The sequence below is a fragment of the Ictalurus punctatus genome, chromosome 21 (assembly GCF_001660625.3).
Source record: "Ictalurus punctatus breed USDA103 chromosome 21, Coco_2.0, whole genome shotgun sequence".
Taxonomy (NCBI): Eukaryota; Metazoa; Chordata; class Actinopteri; order Siluriformes; family Ictaluridae; genus Ictalurus; species Ictalurus punctatus.
This window is the reverse complement of record NC_030436.2, coordinates 15178997-15202826: the sequence shown is the minus strand read 5'-3', so window position 1 is coordinate 15202826 and position 23830 is coordinate 15178997. Positions and strand designations below refer to the sequence as shown.

General features: G+C 38.9%; 2 protein-coding genes across 2 annotated transcripts in view; both read left to right on the top strand.

Annotated features, from left to right (window-relative positions):
* The first annotated feature begins 1125 nt into the window (after window positions 1-1125).
* ncoa3 (nuclear receptor coactivator 3) overlaps window positions 1126-23830 on the top strand; it is a 44864-nt gene continuing 22159 nt past the window's right edge. The window contains exon 1 of the mRNA XM_017450563.3: window positions 1126-1281. The gene's annotated coding sequence lies outside the window, so the exon portion shown is untranslated. The remainder of the gene's footprint in view (window positions 1282-23830) is intronic.
* LOC108254852 (uncharacterized) overlaps window positions 22171-23830 on the top strand; it is a 146105-nt gene continuing 144445 nt past the window's right edge. Inside the window, exon 1 of the mRNA XM_017450221.3 lies at window positions 22171-22174. The gene's annotated coding sequence lies outside the window, so the exon portion shown is untranslated. The remainder of the gene's footprint in view (window positions 22175-23830) is intronic.

Sequence of the window (23830 nt, the reverse complement as noted above, 5' to 3'; positions counted from 1 at the left end):
AAATTCATAGCACAATTACATCAAGCACATATTATACATACATATATATTTAGACTCATAGAGAACAGAAGGGTTAAAGTATTCATAACTGGTTCATGTCATAGGTTTAGAGGGTCAATCAAACAAATATTAAGCCCCGAATATGGCATTTTCCAGAATTTCAGGTCACATCAGTGTGCCATTTGCATGTCCACACATCCTCGTTGGGATGTGATTAGAAGCCGGTGTTGCAGTCATGACAGGAAACAGCAAGCAATGAGCTAATTACCACCCCCCCATCCACCTACCCACCCCTTTCTCTTTCTCCCTCTCACTCCATTCTTTCCCTTCCCCCTTCTGTGTGTGTCCTCCATCCACACACTCTCTCTCTCTTTCTCTCTCTCTCCCTTCCTCCCTCTTTAGCACTGTTTCCTTCTCCAACAGTTGAAATCCTACACTGGTATGCCTTGCGAGGTCACCATGGAGACGAGGCCACTGCTATCTTCCGTCTCTGGTCTTCAGAGGGCACCTACAGCATCTGTAGGGCCCTGGATAGACAGATTTCACTCCTCCACCACTTCTCACAACATGTGCTTATAATTTCTGATGTTTGATTGATTTTTTTCTTTTCTTTGATAAGCTTGGATACTGGATTCAAAGAGGCCTTAACGAACACTCATAACGTGCATTAAAACAAAACAAAAAAAATGATTGATGGACATGTTATTTATAGTTGTATGTTATTTATCACTTGCTATATTTCAATTCCAAACTGAGAGACCATGTAGAAGAGAAAACAAAAAGAAAAAATATGCAGATGAAATGCTTAATTAACATTCAGCATATAGTTCAACAAGTTAAACAACAACAACAACAACAACAACAACAACAACAACACACACACACACACACACACACACACACACACACACACACACACACACACACACTCCAAAGGGACAGCCTGGGCCTACGTGCTCCTCGGGGTGTGTGCTAAAAATAAACGTACTATATAATTTTTTTCTAATATCTCTACAACTTCCCATCTCCTAGTGGCTGTTTATGATATGAGCGCAGCTCGTGAACTTGTAGTTTACCCTCCTGAGGCTGTGTGTAGACTCCACGCGCTGGAGAACCTCATTACCCAGAATGCAGCTCGTGGCTCACACTCCGTGCTTGGCTTGTCTCTGCGCTCTGGGAGTGTTTCCCATTTAAAACAAACACAGCTCGCGCGGAAGATGGCGGAGCGTTTCGAAGTGGCTTAAAGGAAACTGCCGTGTTTGAAGTGGACACATTAATCCGGTAAGTGCTCGCGAACAGTTCGGATTTTCAGCTGTTGAAAAACTCTCGCGGGTGCATGTATTTATTCACGCCTTGCAGTTGATTTAAAAAAAACAAAAAAACAAAAATGTCGCTTCCCATCCGCGCGCGAGCTCTTCACTCGCAAAAATCGCACTAGTATGCGATTAACACAATGTACTTGTTTCTTCTTCTTTTCCCAGTGTGTGTGTGTGTGTGTGTGTGTGTGTGTGTGTGTGTGTGTGTGTGTTTTATTATGTATTATCACTGCATTTTTAGATTGCCCGTTTTTACAGGAAAAGTGAAAAAGCACTAGAAAACAACGCTTTTATAAACTTCACTCATGTTTTTGGTGCACGTTTATTTACGAGCTTCTTTAATTTCCTGAAAATTCACCAAAACACTAACACGCTCTTTCTGTTCCTTTGAGCTCATCGAGACTGTATTTACTTTTAATTCTTTATTCCCCGTCTGACTTTACTAGAGCTTTAGATTTCCTCACTCGATACTGAAATGTGTTCTATCTCAACCAGGAAGTTGTTGTTGTTGTTTTAAAGCGATTTAAACCACACATTCAAACAAGCGGGATGAAGTTAAAGTTGTGAGCAGCACATTGTGCTGTGATCAGGCTTTTAAACCTGACTCTCCTCTCTCTCTTTTTAAAAAAATAAATAAAAATACATAGACTTTCATTAAGGTTAATATTTGATTAGGCCATTGAAAGGAACCATTAAGTATAAATATATTATGTTTAAATAAATGTAGATTGAACAGGACTTCCTGTATCGAGCTGTAAATCTCTATACACACATGCAAGCAAATGTATCAATAGACTTTACTAGATACTAGATTGGTACACTAGATATTTTGTTTTTGTATTGTGTGATCATAAAGGCATGTGAGAGATGGGTAAGAAAAGTGTGTTTGTGTGTGTAGGTGGCTTTAAAATCCTATCTATGTAAAATAGAGCGCTTATATTTATTTAGACTCTTGATCTTTTAAAAAAAAACAAAAACAAAAACCTGGTCCAGAAAGTGAACTTTGTTCAGGCTAGCATCCTTCGAATGTGTCATGAGTTTCTGTTGACAACTTCGTCCTCATCCTCGTTATATTCGATTTAATCATTCCAATTATAAATAGGGATTGAGATTCGTTAATTAGTAATAAACAGTGACGGGTGGTTACCAATAGACTCTCTGACGTAGGTGGAACTTGGTAACATCTGTAACGTAACACACAGTGTGGTGCTGATACACCAGTCTGTCTTTCTCTCTGTCTCTCTCTCTCTCTGTCTCTCTCTCTCCATGTGATTGCCTGTCTTATCAGTGACACATGGAGGTGCAGATAGATGACGCCTCGCTTCTGTCCTGACATAAGCACTGTCAGGAAGATGTACGGGACTGGCAGTTTTTTTGTACATGCCATCCTTTATAGATATCGCTGATTCACTTTGGTTTTCAGGATTACAAAATAAGTATTCGAATAGATAGTTGACTAATATGGATATATTTGTCACCTATAGGGAGGTAAAAGAAGAGGGAAAAAAAACCCAACCAGGTCATGCTTGCCCCTATAGGAAGAGTTGATTTTCCAGTGTGCTGCGTTTACATAGTTAGCATCTTGCCTCTCATATAAGAAGTGTATTATGAGTGCTACGTTCAGTCCTGCGAATGTGTTTTCACAATTTTGTTATTTCTTGATATTGTTGTTGAGATCATATCTGAAGGAAGGGAAGAAAAGGAATTGTGAGTATCTGTACACATATGCACAAATACACACGCGTACACACAGTGAACCATGCTCTTCTCTCGGTGTGTGGGAAAAGACCCTCTGAACTCTTCCTCGCACTGACCGCAAGCAGAGTCCCCTCCTCCCTCTTTCTCTCCCCTTTATCTCCTCTTTTCTCTCTGTCCCTCTCACACTCGCAGGGGTGTCAGGCTGCATTAACTATGAATCAATCTTGTGTCAGACTCTTTGACTGTAGCTGGGGGTCGGTGGCCGAGGGCGTTTTGTGGATGCAGTCCTCCTCCACTCTCTGCGCGCTTTACCGTGCGTTCTGTCACTCATTAACGCTGCGCCTCTCTCCAGGGACTCCGTAGGTTTCTGTGGTAGTTTCAGCTTGCAGCAGACGGACCAGTTTTTCGGTGTTGCGTCAACACGGCAGGGACATGCCCACTCGAAACGGAGCACAGAGAGCCTGTAGGTTCTGTGCTTTCCTGTGGTGTTGGGTGACTTGCAGCTAATTTTGTGTGTTAGGAGTTCTCAGGACGAGATATTCTGGAGTGTGTGTAGCCCTGCTGATATCGGGATTGTGGTCAAGAGTGCAGTGCGAAAAGTGGATGTCTCATCACCTCTCTTTGGCACGCTGTCTTTTTGTCGACGTACGCGTTTTTTCCGCCAGTGCCGGTCGAGAGCTTGAATTGGTGGCATTCTTTCTGTGTGGAGTCAGAGCTTGTTTTCGTGTGTGTGTTTTTGTGAGTGTGTGAGTGAGCGAAAGAGAATGAGAGAAAATAGTGTGCATGTGAGACAATTGCTTCTAGAGAGGAGGGAATATTAGGTGTGTGTGTGTGTGTGTGTGTGTGTGTGTGTGTTTGTTAAAATTAGGGTGTGCAGTGTGGCTATGGGAGGGCTGCTGATGACAGTGTGCTGAAACAACAGCTTGATTGTTGCCCCAATTGAAATCTGATACCTTGGCCTTGGTGGTAGCTTTTTGCCTCAGGCTAGTTAAAGGTGTTGCAGAGCGCTGTGGCTCTTCTAACTCTTCCAGTGTTTTGATCTCGACCACTTAGGCCCCCCCCTTTTTTTAAAGACATTTATCATTTATCCAGTATCATTTTCTCAAAAAAACTTATTCAGTGCACGTTTCCACTGCATTTCAAAATAAAAATAATAATTGAAAAATCTCTCATACTCTTCTACATTGCATAATTGCTTTCAGAGACTTTACTACAGCACTAATGCATTAGCGCAGTATTCCCCCAATGTTGTTGTTGTTGTTATTATTATTATTATTATTATTATTATTATATTCATGTCAGCTTCAGACCTGATAAGCAGTGCGTATAATCTTATAACTTGACTGGAACAATTTTCCTGCTCTGCACTCATTTGAATGTTGTCTTCAGTGATGCGCATCACACATGCAATTTTATCACTGAATATACTCAACACCCATCAATATGAAATCAAATCACTTCCTTTTAGAGCGTTATGTGCTGTACGGCCAGGTATGTTTAAAAATCCAGCCTTTTTCCATTGACTCTTACTGTAACCAAGTTCCTGTTCTGAATTTGGTTACACTTCCTGCCTGGACAACAAATAAGGAATCACGTGTGGGTGAAGCTTGAGTTAGTATAGACTTCTTCCAAACACGATTGCACAGAAATCGTCAGTTGAATGAATGAATGAATGAATGAATGAATGAATGAATAAAGGCGGGATAACAGCTTCGGATTGTACGAGATGATGTCAGTTAAATCTTACTTATATGCTGTAAAGGTTGTACCATTATGATGCTTTCACAATGCAATATTGCTACTAATGGTGACATTTTAGACCAGGGGTGTTCGTTTCGTTAAGGTCTGGCTATGTAAATTTCCTTCTTTACAAAGGACTGGATAAGCAAATAATGTAACTGAATGGTAGTGAAAGTTACCTTTTAATGCTTAAGCGTTAGTACTTACTTCACAGCTATATATAAGACATTACGACTTTTGACTAGAGCCATAGACTCTGAACGGATACAGATTCTTTAAAGTGGACAATTTATGCATACGTCTCCATCTAATTGTCTTTCAACCAGCCTATACAGTATTTCACTGAGGTTTTATTTTTTTTGTGTGTGTTGGTTGCAGCCAAAAAAAGCTCGAGTTTGCCTCGACTTTTTAAAAAATTTGTGTCTATAACTTATTTGCGTATATATAACTTGCAGAGTTTTTTTGTGGCAAACAACTTAAATTGGCGAAATCGCAATTTCACTAAATTGTTTTTCACAGTGATGTTCTTTGGTAAATGAGACCTTTTAGCTGTACGCATGTGAATCGAAGAGGGCTTCGGCTGAACGGCCCAAATCTGAGGTAAAATTGCAAGCTCCTCCGAATATCGCGGAGTTTGCGTTTATTTCTGCGATCGCAACTGTTTAACATTCAGTTCTCATCATTGACGTTTATGTAGGGTTTTTTTTTTTTTTTTTTTTTTTTGCATGCCATGTTATCCATTCATTCAGGTTTTTACCTAAATGCATGTGATTGGCTACAGCAGAGGGTCTACTACAGAAGGCACAAAAACTTGTGAAAACTACACGTTTCATACACTGATCCGTTCAAATAAAATTTTTTGGAGTGTTTGGTTCGATCTGATGAAATACCTTGCTGGGTCCACATCTGGACAAGGTCCGCCAAGGTCTCTTTCAGACACATGTTCATCCGTGCTTTTTGATCACAAAGACAGTAAATTGAGTGCAGGTGAACACATCATTAATCAACCTAAGACCACTGATTTTAATCCACAGCCAAGAAATGTTCATGATTTGTGAATTTTGTCTACAACAGGGTTATTGTGACAAAAATCAGGTATACGGTATAAAGACACATCTTGACAATTTGAAAAGATACTAGCTAGAATCACTTTCCTACCACACAGTTAGACACAGCACTCTTCAGTGGTTGGATTTTGATCACATTCTTATTGAGTACAATGGGAAAAAAAACTCAAAGTTCTATTTGCTTGCCTGCTATATTTCTCTACACATAACAATTACTGTGAAAAGCTCCTCTGTTATTGCTGCTGCTATTATCAGTGTTTACTCTTAACACTAGCGTTGCGTGAGAAACAGGCTGCAGTAAACTCCACCCACATTCACAGGTACAGTTATGCAACTGGAAATGAACACTGGTTATCAACCAGGGTACGGAAAGTTCTGGATTTTAATCGTTTTCCTTTTTTTTTTTTTTTGTGAAGCACTTCCTGATTCTGGGGGAGACAATTGAAGACAGTTAAATCTTGTATAGCTATAATACTGGTTATCAAAGTAATCATGACTTCTATGAATTCTTAAAGACTATGTCAAAAATATTCAATCACAGTACATAATTGGTTCAGTTGTAGGTAAGGAAGCATCAAGCATACCAAAACACATTCACTTAGCAGCAATTTTATTTCTCCATCTCATGTCACCCAAAATGATATGCGTTTGTCAATAGTAGGCGTTTTTGCTTTGATTGGTCTGGTGGTTGCCATGGTTTTCTTGGTAGTGCTTGGCTGATGCAGGGGCTGTCTTCTTATTTGTTGCTTATCTGTGTGCAGATAGGTGCGTGCCAAACTGATTTATTACACTCAATAAACCTAAAATCTAAAATGATCAAAATGGCTTGAAGTATAATATAACACTTTTATGTTAATTAGCATTTTTATTATTGGCTATCTATGATCAAGATGTGTGCTGGCATTCACATGGCATTTTGAGTGTTAGATTTAAGAGAAGGACGCCCTTTATAGTTTTGTATAAATTTTGAGTTTTAATGTTATGCATCGGTTCTTTGACTTCATTCCATTTGAATTTAGTATAGTTTTATTTATATAGTGCCTTTCGCGATCGAATTTTTGACCCGAAGCAGCTTTACAGAATTCCAGACTGTAGATTCAGGTCCCTAATGAAAAGCCTAGAGGAAAAAAATTGCAAGGAGAGGAAATGAGGAAGAAACCTTGAGATGAACAAGACTCCAAAGGGAATCCGTCTTCTTCTGAGTGACACCAGATAGTGGTCCAACGGTCCTGTTTTACTATGATCGTCAGTGTCTTTATGATTGAGTTCTTGAGTAAGTCTGAATTTGAATCTCAAATGTTGCTTCTTGGATAGACTTCTTGTTAGGATTTGTCCAATCATTGAGAGAAGCTTAAATAGCAGGTCATTAGAGGTTGCGTGACAAAAAAGAGTCACTAGTAAATGCAGCGTCCTAAGTCCACCCTCTTCTTGCTAGCTTCAGCACAAATGAAGGTGTAGAAGGAACAGTGTGGTAGTCAATGGGATAATTAGTGGTTAGTGTGCAAGAAACCAAACATCAACTATGCATAAATCAACATTAAGCTGAGAGCTGACTCAAAGAACGGGGACACGTTCTACAGGAATAGCATAGCTATTCGGTTTCATTGCATAACTGCTTAAAGCTTAGCTTTTTGCTAATCACCTCTAGGACAGTTCAAAGTGATAAAACTACGTGCTTGCACTGGATTTTGGTTAGTACAAAGGGTCATTGGGTCACTGAGCCTACACTGAAAGAGGAAAAAAAAATACTATTGAATCTTGTTAGAACCGATTCTGTGATCTGGCCTCTAGAGCGCCTCATAAAGAATGACTGATGTTTTAGTAAACACACTAATGAGACATGAGTACTAGAATTTTTGACAGGGCAAAAGTTTACACTTCATTATTTTATATATGTATATATATATATATATATATATATATATATATAACTGGCTAAAATTGGCTGGAAATTTATGAGTCATGGAAGCGCTGCGTGGAATCTGTGTTTGCGAGTGTGTGTGCAAAAGTTTATGGCTCTCCTTAGCGCACAACAGCGCGGGCTCAAATTTAAGAGGAATGTGTACGTTGCGTCCAGCTGCGGTTGCTTGTGTAAAGCCCCGTTGCCGTGGCGACGCTCCTGTGCACAACTCAAGGTCATCAGGTTTGTGATGATGAACTGGATAGGTCTGATGACGCATCACACACACATGCACGCGCACACACACATGCGCAGACATGTTTGTCGTGCTATCCTTGTGAGGACCCTTCATTGTCATTATTATTAATGTAGCTCTCACACACATGGAACCGGAAATGGTTAGAAATGTGAATTTTACTATTTTGGTCATGTGTGTAAACAGGGTTGCAAAAAAACCGTCTATGTATGCGGATATTTTGCATTTTGTTTGAGTGTCTGAAGAGTCATTGTCAGGTTCAGCTGTTGTAGATTAAGCCCTGATGTATTCTTCATGTGCTGTGTTGTTTATTGCAGACAAAAACCGCAAACACAAAAAACGCGATGGAACCAGCGAGTTTCTCAAGATTGGGGCATTTTTCTTAGAATAAATATCATGTTTTGGTCAATATCAAGCACAACAGTTTGTTGTTTATGTTCTAAACCGCGTTGTGTTAAACTCTGGAAAGTGGAGTGAGAAGTGAACAATCCCCCATTCTTTCTTGCTTTCTCACTCTCTCTCGCTCGCTCATTTTCTGCTTTCTCTTGCTCTGCTGAAGAATGCTCGTAAACCGAGTTTACCTGAATGAGTCCCTAGGAGGGGTCCACTCCTGTTACTGCTGTAAAAAGGTAGCTGTGTGTTTGTGTTATGTTACGGGCCTCCTAGTATAGAAGGAGAGAAAATCTTGGAGTAGCAGCCTAAACGTTACCAGATGCTTTCTTTGTCAATCAGTGTGCATGGAAAGAGAGAGAGAGAGCGAGAGCGTCAACTCTTGGTGAACTTCTGAACTGCTTAGTAGCCACCTTGTTTTCATTCTGCCAGCTTTCCCCACCCCCTTCCTGGTGCTCCGGCAGGCTCTGAATTTCACTCTGTAAAAACCTCAGTTCCTCTAATCCCGGTTTGGAAAGTAGTAGGAGGAGTTTTAGGTAGCTTTTGGAAGTGCAAGTTGGTTTAAAAGTCTTGAATTTATCATATCTGAGAGTTAGGAAAAGTAACACTTTTTTCTAAAGACAAAAGAACTGTATTATGGTTGTTGAAATAGTTTTGCCCATTTTCACCCTTTGGCAATTAATAGTCAGAAGTGCCAACGGTGCTAGTTTAGCTGGACAATTTTTTTAACTAGCGTTTATTTATTATTATTATTATTATTATTTTTTTTTTTTAGATGTCTCAACACTGTGCTTAGCGTTTTCAGCTAGACCAAACACAAATCCAATTCACTCAGCAGAACTCCTAATCCACTGAAGGGGAAAGGACGCAGGACACGATAGACACATGATATGCTTTTGGTAGCGTTTACTTTTGTGTCGCGCTGACTTCTTATCTAGGTGAACTGAGACCTGTGAATTCACAAGTCTTGGTCTTGAGAGTCCAGTAGAACCAAGAAAGCAGGACAGTTTTCTTTGGTTGGTAAAATTGTTGGAGCTGCTAATTAGTACGGAGCAGTCATACCAAGTTTTTGCCTCTCTGTTTACTTGTATTCGTGAAGAATACAAATAAAAAATTAGCTTTCTTGTCCACTGACATCCTTGTTAGCAGTGTTAGTAACTCTGAATAATCATGCATACTGTATAACCGCAGATAACAGTTTCTTTTCTGTTGACTTTAATACTTACACCATCTTCATAAAGGTGATCAATGCTGACTAAAATAACTTTTAGCTACGTTAAGTTTCTGTTTCCCTTTCACAGACTGAAACGAACAAGAACAAAAAAAGACGTAGCGTGTATTCTAAGATAAAATATAAAAACAAGCTACAACTGAATAAAGTATAAAAGCAATTATGGAAACAATAAACAATATAATTTTGCCAAGACTATGAAAATATTCTATGCTAAGTATATTAAACTTTGCCATCTACAGCACATTTTTCAAAAGTTATAACTGCAATAAATATTGTTGTTCAATGACAAAACGTGTCTGCAAATATTTCATAGATCAGAGAATGGTTAAAATAAGGTGGGTTCCTTTATTTTAGTTATACAGTACTGTGCAATAGGCTCAGTCTTGCCTATGCTGTAGAGTAAAGATGCCTTCAAAAATAATGAAATTAAATGTTTCTCATTTAAAAAAACACTACAAAGAGCATTTAACAGTAATAAATTAAACAAAGGCAATATTTGTTGTGACGACCCTTTGTTTAAAGGTAGAATTAGTGTGTTTTTTTTAAGGAAATGAGCTGTAAGTTTTATTGAGCATCTTGAAGAACCGGTCTTGTGGAGACTTTGGCTGTCGCACTTGCTTCTTATTTTTTTGCAGCAAAACCCAGCAGCCTTCATTGTGTTTTTTGTCTGAAAAGTGGCTCTTACCACTTAATATGCTGCTTTCTTTACTGATACACAAACATTTTTCTGTAACATTTAATTCTGTGCTGGAAAACAAATTTTTGGAAATCTAAAACGTTTTTGTACTGACTCGATAATGTAGAAGTAATAAAATAAAAATCTATATCAAAGTTTGTACTAAAAAATAGGGTAGCTAAAGCATTTGCACAGTACTGTATAATTATACAGTATATAATATAAAATATAATGTATTAGTATATGTAGGCACTAAAAACAACACACACATACATAATTGAGTAATTAACAATCGTGATCAGATTATTTAATGTTTGTGTGTGTGTGTGGGGGGGGGGTTGCACTTTATCTAAAATATGCTACAAGATTTTTAAGATTGTATTTAAGGTATAAACACACCAGACAAAATACAACCCAAACCAAATGTATAGCTTTTATATGAACTTCTAAACATCTAGAGGTGATTTTCTTGCGCTGTTGGTGCAGTGTTAAAAGTAGGTGATCTTGTCATCCTCTTAGACACTTTTGATGCCGTGAATACTTTTTTCCATGCTGCCCCTTCCATCTCTTGTTTTCAGAAATTCACAGGAACTCGTCGTTTCTTTCTCTGTAATTACTGTTGTACCAGAGATTCATGGTAAGCTATTGGCTTGAAGTCGGACATTCGGACATCGGATCTCATTCTCAAACTCATCATACAGTGATGTGTGTCATTGGGTCAATATTGAGCGACACACACACATACCTACACACACACTGACTGTGGTTGTGTTGTTCCAGGAAGTGCGGGGTATACAATGGCAAGTTTTACCAGGCAGTTTCCTCATGATGATACGTTCAGTTCTTCCTTATCATGCATACCGAAATGCAGCCACTGTTATGTAGGTTTCTGTCACCTTTATTGAATGTTTGATCTAAATTAGGAGTGGTCAAGAAATTTCCATGAATATTTAATGGAACTTGTTATTTATAGACCGGCGCATATTATGTCCCAGTCTGAGTATTTTTCAACTTCCAAAACATTTGTTTCGCTTGAAAATTATAAGAAAGGATGTATAACGATCCTCCTTCTGAATTACTGTCTAATCAAAACTTTATCGACTCAAAATGTGTTTCTGTAGCCATTATTAAAGGTTAAGTTAAGGCTAAATTACGAGTTGTAGAGAAATTTCCATAAATAATTAAAGCCACTTAAATGTCATAAATGGTTTTTATTACTTCTGTTTGCAACACAGTGACTTAATATGTTCAGTGTTGTTTAATAGTATGTGAGTGCTCTATGCAAGTAACGACTATACTGCACATCATGGTCTGATTGTGATTCTGCTAAGCCATCATCATGAGCCTGGCTGCTAAGAATAACCCACGCAGCCCATCTGACAGGTTGCACTGTGGTAAACGAGACTGTTTCCTGGTCTAATGTCTCTGTTGCGTCGACATGGCTCCATGATGTCAATCGTGTTTGTGGTCTGTTGTCAAGACAGCGAAGCAGACGGTGCACAGTGATGTTAATTAAAAGAAAAGAAGTACAACCATCAGCCTCCTCCTTCTGAAATCCTGTCTAATAGAAATATGGTAGCACAAAAAAAATGGCAACAAACAACATATCCATTACCGAGTCTTGATTTCCAGATGATCAAAAATGGTTGAGGTTGATAGAACTCTGTGTGATTTACCCTCCTTCTGCAGGGGTTTTGGACATTTTCATAGAAGTCGCTGTTCTGAGAAGTGTAATTAAGGGGATAAAAACAAGGTGGGGATCTAAATGTAATGCCCGTGTGTTTTGAAAAGGGTTCTGAAAAAAAGTTAGGGTGGGACTTTTTTTTTTGTTAACAAACCATTGAAGAGATTCTTCAGTATAATTAACAGCCAGACAGCCTTGCAGTTTTTCAGGTGTCTGGTATTGAGAGTAATGACCAGGTTTGCTTTGCACATTGTACTCTAAATGACCTCAATATACATAACGTTAAATATTGCTCTTTGATGTAATTACTAATCAGGTACTGTCATGATACCAAGCACAGCGAGTGCTTAAAAGTATGAGGATGTCTTATTTTGAGAATTACTGCCAACCTATTCTCTCTACTTTTTGCCTAATATTGCAAAGTCTTTCGATAAAGGTTGTAACTGCGTTGCCAGGTTTTGGACTTTTGTTCAAATCTGTACTATGTGAACAATAAAAGCAGGAAAACCCACTGTGTTTTCTTTGAAACAAAACAACTCAAATGAGATCGGACCTTGTTTAACAAACTGGATATGAATACGTTTATCCGTAAATCATTTGCGGGAACTTGTACGCAAGCTTAGTGGAATATTTGGTGCATGTTATGCTTAGGAGGCACTCTTTTTCACGGTTTAGCTGTGATGTTTTCAGCTCTCGGTGAGCTTTGCCATTTATGGAGTTTTGTCTGTGTCACTTAATGTGAAAGTTGAGCCATGAACATGCTTGGTCACTTATGGGTGATTTATTAATTTATGCACATGATTACATAGAAAATCAGTATTACGGAAACTTCTGTAAAGTTGGCAGGATTAAAGTTGGCAGGGTAGGAGGGGTGGGCAACTGTGAGTTCATGCATGCAGAAGGTGGCAAATAACGCTGTCCTCCGAGTGTGTTACCTGGCCACGTGATGCAAGATGAGCAGCAGTTTGAAAAGACGCGGGACTTGGAGGAAGCTAACGGTTTTGCCCTCCCTGGTTGGGTAGTTGTCGTCTTATAGGTGAGACCTGCCTGGTGGATGGGAAGTGGACAAAACAAATTAGGCAGGGGTGGAATAAAACCTTGATAAACAAGGCCCATTCTGCATGATATAGAAGTTATCGATGTTGGTTTGAACTGCTGCATTTGTAGTCAAGTCACGCTAATTGCTTAATATGTTCAAGCTAAACATATATTCCTCTTTCCAGAAACACCTCATAAAAAGCATTTCAGAATGTTAAATGGACAAAAGTCATTATTTTGGATTTGGAGCTCTGTTGTTGGTATTGATAATTGTGTTAAAAATGATCTGTGACTCCCAACCCAAACGTTAAGTATATTATTATAGCTATAAGATACTGTATTAAAAAAAACAACAGTATTTTGACTGAACAGTATATTTTCTTGTTGTACAGCAGTTCAAAGAAAGAGGAACCAGCATCAGGGATTCTGTAACCGTGCGTTGTTGCACATCATAGCTAGTACCCTGTGTACGTGACGTTTGTTTACTCTGTCACTCATTAGCTTTTCAGCTTAGATAAGAACACTACTTGGCTTTTATTGTGGGTTCAGAAAAACCAGGTAGCTTAGAGATACATGTAGTTATTTAAATATCCACATCCAAACTCATTATTTACCTATTCAATTACTGCATATACTATATATGTAACGTGGAATGAAAATGAAAAATTGTGTATCCTTATAATTATTTTGACAATATTTATTATTCATAATTATTGTTAGAATGTAATTGTTAAGATGTTTTGACAGGGCAATGACATAGGACAAAGAATTTCAGTAAACAAGCGACTAATACCAATCAACGAGACTGCTTCTAAATGGAGCTCTATATGGAAAGATTTGGATAGATTTTATCACCTACATCCTGACTAGTTTAATAGTATATTTGTTTTAAACCTGAACATGTGGCCGTTCTTATATTCTTAAACAACGGTTGGATTAACAGGACACTTTGTTAGATGGAAAAGCTACCTTGGGCTACCTTTTTGTTTGTATATTTGCATTCTTAAGCAGTCTTTTATTTAGACTATTTGAGATATTACAGACGCAACAGAGTTTTGCATTTAGGCTATTTGTCATGTTATTTACTATAAGCATCTTTGGTTAAAGATCTACACAGTGAGGTCAGTATAAAACACTAACATTTTAAATCTGTTTTTATTCAACACAAATGTATTCCCTTGTTTGGGTAGCCAGTTAAAGAAAGTTAAAATACTCATACCTTATCACCTATAGACTGACATTATTGCAGTATATCATATAACAGATTACCGGCACATGCTTAATTGGTGTTTACATTCTCACTAACGTTCCTCTTCACTCATCATCTCGGAACGCTTTCTTTGTTATAAAGGTGATCCATTAAAAATCGGAACAAAAGTGATATCCGCACCGGTGGCATCTGACCTCCTGACCCTTTACCTGGGCTTGTCTCAATCTGCCAAACAGTGCCACAGCTCACTTCAGTGAGCCTCCAACCCTGCACCATCAGCAGCGTGTCTCCACCATGGGTCAGGGGTTATCTCAAAGAAGAGCCAAAAAAACCCCAACAAAACCACTCGCCCTTTAACCCGCTTCATTATCTTGGCAGATTGTGCTGAGCAGTGGCTGTCAAGTTACAGCTTCTGTTAGCTCCGGAAAGCTCTGCCGTTCTTCTGAGAACTCAAACAAATCATGCAGTTATGCAACTAGCAAAATGGGTGGTTAGGAAAGAGCTCAATCACAGGACAAGGTTTCATGTAGTTAAGGAGTAAAGCTTCATTTTAGCTTGTTCTGTAATTATGAATAGTAAATATTAGTCATTTTAGTTTAAAGAACAACATCTAGAAATAAGTCGAATCCGCTTATATTTGTTTTATGATAATCTCATAATGAGAAATTAGATATATTTGCCCGTATTGGAAATGTTTTTGCTTGACTATTTATTTTTTTCAGTGTACTTTTCATATTTGATGAAAGATCCGTTCATTTCCATTGCCTCAAGACTAAGAAGACTTTCATGTATCCTTTAGTCTGGCGGGTAAAACGTGCTGTGTAGTGTAGTACAGTAGTCGATATTGTAATATTTATATGTTTTCAGTTTAAGCAAAACTAGACTAAACCACAAATAATATGTAAAACTTGGTGAGTTGAGCCATTAGTGGTAAATTAAGGGGCTGCTCATAGATTATACAGTTTCTAAAATACATTTATTAATCTATAGGAAAGAAATTTCATGTACACTAGCTGTCCTATTAAAATGAATGTTCAACATTTTTCAGGTGTGTAAAAGCCTTTCTAGTTACAGCCATTCGTGTTATCATGAAGGTTTGTGTCAGCTGTTTTTGAGTAGTATAGCGAGTTACACAACAGTAGTTTGCGTGACCAGTGCAGCGTGTTAACCTTTACTTAACCCCCCCCGCTCCCCCCCCCCCCCCCCCCCCCCCCCCCCCCCCCGCTCGAACACATTACGGCCATATGATAAGAGAATTACAAATTCCCCACTGGTTTCTGGAGGTGCACTTTGCATAGCTTTGTGCCAGCTGACTGCTTCCTCATGGCTCAATTAATTTCCAAGCAGGAGTTAAACGCACCCTTAAAAGGTTTAAAGAAACCGTTTAAAACATTTCTGACCATATTGGTGGTGTAAACTCGATTTGGTTGATTGTTAGTCACCGTATCTGTGTTTTTGGAAGTTGTGGGTCTGTCACTGGCGTTCCCGAGGGCTCCTGCCCCTCGCGACCCTTCTGTTCACTCAGCGTTCATAAGTCATTTAAACACGCTTTTAATAGTGTTAGCCTGCGTTCGGGCCTGCAAACAGAGGGGGGTTACGGGCTTGAGGTCGCTCCCACAGGGTCAGCGAAGGGCGTTCGGCTCACTTCGCTATGAAAACTATATAATTCGATTTGTGAATAGGGAAGATAGAGGTTGAAAGCACTTGGTTGGAGCAGCTGCTGAATGAGATAAGAAAACAAACACAATGGGGAATAAGATGAATATGATCTTGGTGATCATATTCATGGTGATCATGGTATGAATCTTACAAATGGGATATGGGATTTTTTTTTAAAAAGAAAGAAAAAAAGTTTTTAATAAAAAGTTACAGATGATGCCATCAGTATAAGTTGACCGTTAATCAGAAATCATGTATCAGTCACTGGACATGATAAATAAGTCACTGTTTCATGCTGTCATAATGCAAGCAAAGTAATTAGTTTCTTTAAAAAAATCTTATTTATTTATTTCAAGTCGCGGTCATGTGGCGGAACTGCTTTTTCTAGTCCCTCCCTTTCTAGTTGCTTCAAAACAAATGTGACCTTGAGCAAGAGAAAGAAACAAAGTGTTAAAAGAAAAGGTAAAGGCAGTGGTGGGTGGGAAGGAGGGAAGAATGAAAGAGGGAGAAGGGGAGAGAGCACACTCTTCCTGCCAGTTGAATTCTTTTCCAAGGGTCAAAGGTTGGCTGCCTTGCTGCTATTGGCTGAGGAAAGGTGAAATTAAAACCACGGTAAACTTTTGACCCTGCAGGAGGCATGCAGGAACGCCCAGCGCCAGCGAGGAGCCAAGGCCACGCTCCCTACGACAGAGAGAGAGAGAGAGAGACAGAGGGAGGGAGAGGAATCAGCACAACTACTTTCTGAAATGAATAAGAACCTTTCAGCACCGGAGCCGTCAACATTGGCTGGGGGGGGGCGCTTGGGATATAGGAAAAGAGGGGAGAAATGCAGTATTTTTAATTCGCATTATAACCTCTGTGCCGTTCTCACTCCCCCCCCATCCCCCCCCCCCCCCCCAGCACCACTCAGTTGTTCTCTCTCTCTCTCTTGCTCTCTCTCTCCCCCTCCCGCTCTCCTCAACGGGTTCAAAAAGCCATGGATGTTTTTCCGAGTGAAGCAAAGCTCTTAAAATGGGCTTTTTATGAGGAAAATGAGGCCCACCCTCTGCCTTTTCCATTTGCTTGCCAACGTGTGTGTGTGTGTATATGTGTGCGTGTGTGTGTAAAAGAGGTAATGCTACATTAGCTCACTGGGTAAAACTGAAGCAAGGCGGTAAGCTTGCTCTTTTTAATGCATCATTCCCCTCATTTTTTTCCCTTCTTTCCGCTTTCTTTTTCTTTTTTCGGCTTTTTGCCTTTTCCCATTCCTTCACCCTCTCTCTCTCCCTCCCTCCCTCCCTCTCATTCTCTCTCTCTCTCTCTCTCTCTCTCTCTCTCTCTCCTTTTCTCTCCCTTGCTTCTTTCTCCTGTCAGCCTGATGAAAGCAGCCTCTGTCATAGATTAATGAATGAATCTGCATAAAATAGACTCTTGCCTTTTGCCTCCCCCCCTCTCTTTATTCGTCTATTCCTCCCTCTCTCATGCAGAGGTGATTATACCAGGGTTGCTTCTCTCTCTCTCTCTCTCTCTCTCTCTCTCTTTTTAACTTGCAGTCTGCAGTTTTAGCTTGGCTAGGAGGTGGAGGGAGGAGAGGCCAGCATGTGGGTTTTCAACAGGGAGGGAGGGAGGGGGAGAGTGAGAGAGAGAGAGAGAGAGAGAAGGGGGGGTAGTTGGTGTTCAAACTTGCTTTTTATGCAGGACCAATCATTACAAGGGAAAATATGGATGTGAAATGTTTACTTCCTTCTTCCTCATGATGCAGACCTCTGGCCACTAAGATGTGTATTTTCTAAATTTTTTACACACTACTTTACACTTTGACTCATGTGTGAGCTTGTTCAGCAGTCTATGCAGTATATAATTTGTTATAAACACGGCGCTGTTGAATAAGCCAATCTGTTTGGTCAGTAGGTGTTGATTCCTTTTCTACAACAGTAGCTTGGACAGTAGGCTACAAAGCAAATCACAGGTTTATATTACTGCAGTCGGGCTGATACGTTATAGTGTCTGTAATACAGGGACTCGTATGTGGGAATTGTTGATTATGGTTTGGCTTTCTGTGAGATGTTTATTCAATATTTATGGAAGGAGTCTCCAGTCTCAGAGCTTTATCGGTCCCTCCATGATTTTGCGATCGCAGAAATCAACGCAAAATCAAGCAAACTGCGCTGTATTCGGAGGAGCTTTACATTTTTCTGAATTACCACAGATTTTATTCAGATCTGGGCCAAGACGCGTCATGTGACGTCATCACAGCGTGCATTAAGTAGGTGCATTTCATTCACATGTGTCAAACTTGAGTACAGCTAAAAGGTCTCATTTACCAACAAATATCACTGAGACACTGTAAAACAATTTCATGCATTAGTAAAAAAAAAACAACAAAAAAAAAAAAAACAGTTGCAGCAAAATCGAGCATTTTCAGGCGCAACAATCACAAAAAAAACTCCACAAAATACTGTAAGGACTGTTATATACTAGTCCGAGGTATAGCTGTAATTTACTTTTTTTTTCCAATGTGGGAATGTCCTCAGGATGGACAGGCTTTGCATTAAAAAAAATTTTTTTTTTATTAAGTTTATGAGGGAGAAAAGAGGAGAGGCTGGTCAGGGAACGACTGTTTATAGCTGTTATAATAACAGTAATTGATAACATGTTTCGTGGACGTTCCACAACATGAAACGTATCAATAAACAGACAAAAAGCATGTGTCGTTTAAGTACATTTAAGTAATAAAAAAAAATTGTATCTCTGTGTCATGTCTGGGTGCAGCACACCAATCAATCTTTGAAAATTTTCCAATAGTAACACGCCCCCAAGGGTTTTATTCCATACTTAATCGTTATCACATAATTGGCCTTTGCAGGACTCGTATCACATAAGGTTGCAATATGCAAATGAACCCTGTAACTACGTCGGTTTATCGTTTTCCACAAGAATCCTGACCAGGCTCAGACCCTCCACGTGAGTGTTTACTGGTTTTAACGAATCACCGCATTCACATGAGCCAACAACTGGAAATAAGTTTGCAGTATAACACAGGCCAATCTGTAGCTCTGTCACATCAGGGATTCATCAGTATGTTTTTAATATATCGCACAACATATTGCAGTCACTATAACTAGAAATTAGAGGTGCGAATCTCTAGACAGCCCACAATTTGATTCAGTTTTGATTATTTTTTTCCTAGAATCTATATTAGGAATTCTTTTTTCAATATCACCACTTGCTGCTTTTAAAAACACATTATCATTTTCATCCATCATGAAGAGGACTCTGTGTACTCGATGTCACCATTGTTCTGAATCTCTGTTGAGCTATAGTGCAGTAGGTAGATTTTGAAACTGCATCCAGTTGTAAGATGATGGATTGTTAGAACTTTACGATCTGTTATTATCTGTGGATTGAGACGAAAGCATAGTGTAACTACTGCTAATGTTTTTTCCGTCTGTGGCTGTATGAAATTGTACGCAAATTTTTATGTATTCAAAAAATAACTACAGTGCCCTAATATTGGCACACTTGGTAAATATGAGCAAAGAAGGCTGTGGAAAAATTGTCTTTATTGTTTAACCTTTTGATTTTTTTTGTTTAAAATAAAAATTCTGGATATCAAGCAATTGCAAACAAAACACTGGTTTATCAGAAAAAAATCTTAAATATAGGTGTGCAACAATTGTCACCCTTTAGGCATACTTTGTGCTAGCTCCCTTTGCCAAGATAACAGCTCTGAATCTTCTCCTATAATGCCTGATGAGGTTGGAGAATACATGGCGAGGGATCGGAGACCGTTCCTCCATACAGAATCTCTCCAGATCCTTCACATTTCGAGGTCCATGCTGGTGGACTCTTCTCTTCAGTTCACTCCACAGGTTTTCTATGGGTTCAAGTCAGGGGACTGGGATGGTCATGGCAGGACCTTGATTTTGTGGTCAGTAAACCATTTTTGTGTTGATTTTGATGTATGTTTTGGATCATTGTCCTGCTGGAAGATCCAACCATGGCCCATTTGAAGCTTTCTGGCAGAAGCAGTCAGGTTTTCATTTAATACCTGTTGATATTTGATAGAGGCCATGTATCCTAACAAAATGTCCAGGTTCTCTGGCAGTAAAACAGTATCAAAACACCACCATATTTAACCGTGGACATGAGGTACTTTTCCATATGGCTACCTCTCTGTGTGCACCAAAACCACCTCTGGTGTTTATCGCCAAAAAGCTTTATTTTGGTTTCGTCTGAGCATAGAAGCCGATCCCATTTAAAGGTCCAGTAGTGTCTGGCAAACTGGAGATGCTTGAGTTTGTTTTTTGATGAGTGTAGAGGCTTTTTTCTTGAAACCCTTCCAAACAACTTGTGGTGATGTAGGTGACTTCGGATTGTAGTTTTGGAGACTTTCTGACCCCAAGATGCAACTAACTTCTGCAGTTCTCCAGCTGTGATCCTTGGAGATTTTTTTCTCCACTCTAATAATCCTCTTCACAGTGCGTTAAGACAGTACAGACACACGTCCAATTCCAAATTGATTCACAACATTTCCAGTAGACTGGAACTTCTTAATTATTGCCCTGATTGCTTGTGCTATTTCCTTATAGCCACTTCCCATTTTGTGAAGCTCAACAACTTTTTGCCGCACATCACAGCTATATTCCTTGGTCTTACCCATTGTTATGAATGACTAAGGGAATTTGGCCTATATCAGTGCGTTTACATGGTCAACAATAATCCACTATTAACCCGATTAAGAAACTACCATGCAAACAGCAATTTTTAATTACCTTAATCTGATTAAGGTCATACTCAAAGTAAACACTAATCGAATTAAGACATGTGGAATATTCCTGTTTTAGTCGCATTATCGACGTGTATTACAGACATGTAAACACCTTAATCACATTATTAACGTTGTGTGAGGGTTTTCACCGCATTTTGCAACAGGACACGATCACACACGGTAGTGCTCAATATTTTACGGCGAACAAGAGACTATGGCTGCTTCCCAAACTGTATACTTGTCTACTATAGGCCTGTAGTGGGGATAATACATGTATCACGGCTACTATATAGACGGTAAGTACACGGTTTGGGACGCAGCCCACGGCTTCAAGCAGTCATCTATTTGCACGTACAGCGTGACAAATAATTAACTGCACTTAGTGTTCGTAAAAAAAAAAAAAGGGACGGGGCGGTGCGGTGACGTAAGGAGGTGTGCCATTAATGTAATTATGTTCTATAACGTGTAAAACAGGTACATAAAAGGAGTATTCTAAAAGCGACTCATGTAAACACCTTAATCACATTATTATCCTACTCAGAATAAGGTCAATAATTAGATTACTGCTGTCCATGTAAACGTAGTCTATGTTACTTCATATTTATACCCCCAATTTCCTGTTCCTAGTCACCCAGGTGCACTTAAAAATGTAAAATATCAATGGCGAATGTACTTCAAATATGTTTTTCATGAGAGTTCATAGGGGTGCCATTAATTGTTGCACACCTATATTTAACAAAGATTTTTTTTTTTTTTTTTGGGTGGGATAAACCTGTGTTTTGGTCACAATTGTTTGATATCCATGAGAGCAGAGTATTTTGTGAATTTTTTTTTTAACAAAATATCAAAAGGTTAAACAATAAAGACCGTTTTTCACATCCTTCTTTGCTCATATTTACCAAGGATATATTAGTATTATATTCCAATATTAGTGGAGGGCATTGTATGTTATTTTAATCAGTGTCAGTGGAATAATATTTGAACAGTAAATAAGAAGTTAAAATAATGAGCTGTGGCCTCAAACGTGTGGGGGTTTTTCCATCTGAAATGTTTGACGCCTTCATGTAAGGAGTAAAACATAATAATCAGTGATGTCATGGTGTGATTTGGCCCAGCACAAAACATTAATTATTTTCCTATAACAGCATGTTGTATTATAATTCTACCACAGCAAATTGGCAATGCTAACAATTTATTCTTTATTAAAGAATGACACATACTATTTGATTCCTTTGTAGTTACGTTTAATTTTGTGGAACGTCCACAAAACAAGCTAGTTCCTCTTACCACTTATGTTATAGCGGCTTTAAACACTAGCTCCCTCACCGACCTCTCTCTTCAGTCTGTACTATAATCAGTATGTACAGGAGGTTTTTTGTGACTCTTGCAGCCAAAAAAGATTGAGTTTGTGGAGGCTTTTTAAAAAAACAATTTGCGATGCAATTTGCAGTGTTTTATTTATTTATTTATTTATTTATTTATTTTTTCCTCTTCAGAAAACTACTTGAATTGGCGAAATGGCAATTGCACGAAATTGTTTTGCACGGTCTTTCCCAGTGATGTTTGTTGGTAAATGAGACTTTTTAACTGTACTCATGTTCGACACACGTGAATCGAAGAGGGCTTTGGCTGAATGCGTGTTGTAATGATGTCACATGACGTGTCTTGGCCCAAATCTGCAGAAAATCTATGGTAATTTTGAAAGATTGCTAGCACCTCAGAATATTGCAGAGTTTGCTTGAGTTTGTGTTGATTTCCGCTATTGTAAAATCCTGGAATGACTGATTTAGTAAGATATAAATACTACATCCATATATAAAATAAAGTAAATTAACATTTCTATATCAGTAGTTACACACATTTTTCACGCAAGTCCCTGTGCAAGTGGTTACTATGAGCAATAGCATATTAGAATAAATGCATTACATATGGTGGACCTAAAATGAACAGCCGTTTATTAATAAACCTTCAGAGATTTGTGATGCATTTACGAATCAGCACTTTTTCAGAACCCTAGTACACCTAGTTAATGGTATTTTGGCAGTTTAACATTTGCTCGTGATAATCTAGTATTTTTTGAGCAAAAAAGTTATTGCATCTCCAATAGTTTTTCATTGAATCATTTCATTGAATTTGAAACTTTCCTGCACTTTTTTATGGTCTGTAGTTGTACTTTGTGTGTTCTGTAGTTTCAGTAATAGAGCCATTTTACAAGCTACTCATGTACACACATGCTTGGCACATGTCGGCTTGCAGGAGTACAATCCGTTGTCTTTTTTGTTACCTATTTGATCATTTTTTACACCTCCCTCCTTCCATTTTCCATTCTTTTTGATGGGGACGAGTGATGACAGGGCATATTGAGTGAAATTTGATTAGGTGTCCAATGTGTGTGCCAAACTAGTTCCTATTTTTCAACCACTTGTTTATCGCCCTCTCCGTTTTGTTTGAGACGGAAAAAGACAGAACATTGTTTCCAGAGGTTTTGCCTGAGGATTGCAGTTTTTTTGTGTGCGTGTTCTCGTGTATATATGTGTGTGTGTGTGTGTGTGTGTGTGTGTGTGTGTGTGTGTTCGTAAGTGTGAGAGATGTTTGTTGTTCGGAGAGTGTGCCTCGGCTCACATTTCATGCAGTATTTCAGGCTCTGCCAGAATGTCCCAGTTATTCTGGGCTTCAATGAGCCACTACTCCACACCACAGCAGGACACACGCACACACGCACAGAGTGACACGAACATTTTCTCCTTCTTTCTCCTCCATCTGATTCCTCTCACTTTGAATTATTCACTCATGATGTCTTTTTCATGAGTTCATCACAAGAATGATCCCTCACATGTGGTAAGCATGTGCTGCTCATGTTAATATTCGGTATATTTGATGTATGATTTACACCATACGACAGTAATACTAAGCCCTATAAGATGACGGCTTGTAATGGTGCATTAGACTCAAGTGGTCGGACGGACTAGACATGAGTAGCGTGCTTACAACTTTTGTTCGCTGCATGCAGTTACATGCAGTGTGGTAACTTTCGTCCGTAAAAACGCGGTCTAAAAATCAACGTTTTATGACACCTCATTTGTTCTCCACTTTATCGTTAATTCAAAAGTATGTATGTTTAGCACATTCTCAAAACATGTAATTGTTTAATGTGCCCCTAAACTCAAGAATGTGACTTTCGACTGGTTAACTACTTCTGGATGTCTGATTTT